We start from the raw sequence: 283 nt of genomic DNA, 5'->3' as shown, positions 1-283 counted from the left end.
GCCCTGCCTCCCGCCCTCCGCCCGCCCGCTCGCCTGCCTTCCCCCCGGGCTGCTGGCACCGGGCCGCGCTGTCACATGACGCCGGCGCCGCTCGCCCTGCCAGGCTCCCCGGGCCGGCGGGGTGAGTGGCGGTGGGAGGGTCACGGCGGGGAGCGCGGCCGGGCGGGCCGGGCGGTTCCCCGCCCGCGGGGTGGAGGCTCCGCCGAGGGGCCGGGGCGAGTCACCGCGCACAAACAGCCGGGCACGCACTGACTCCGCGCCGCCCGCCCTGCCTCTCGGGGGC

Source organism: Strigops habroptila, chromosome 7 (assembly GCF_004027225.2).
Source record: "Strigops habroptila isolate Jane chromosome 7, bStrHab1.2.pri, whole genome shotgun sequence".
Lineage (NCBI taxonomy): Eukaryota > Metazoa > Chordata > Aves > Psittaciformes > Psittacidae > Strigops > Strigops habroptila.
The sequence above is the reverse complement of the archived record's forward strand: the minus strand, read 5'-3'. Positions refer to the sequence as shown.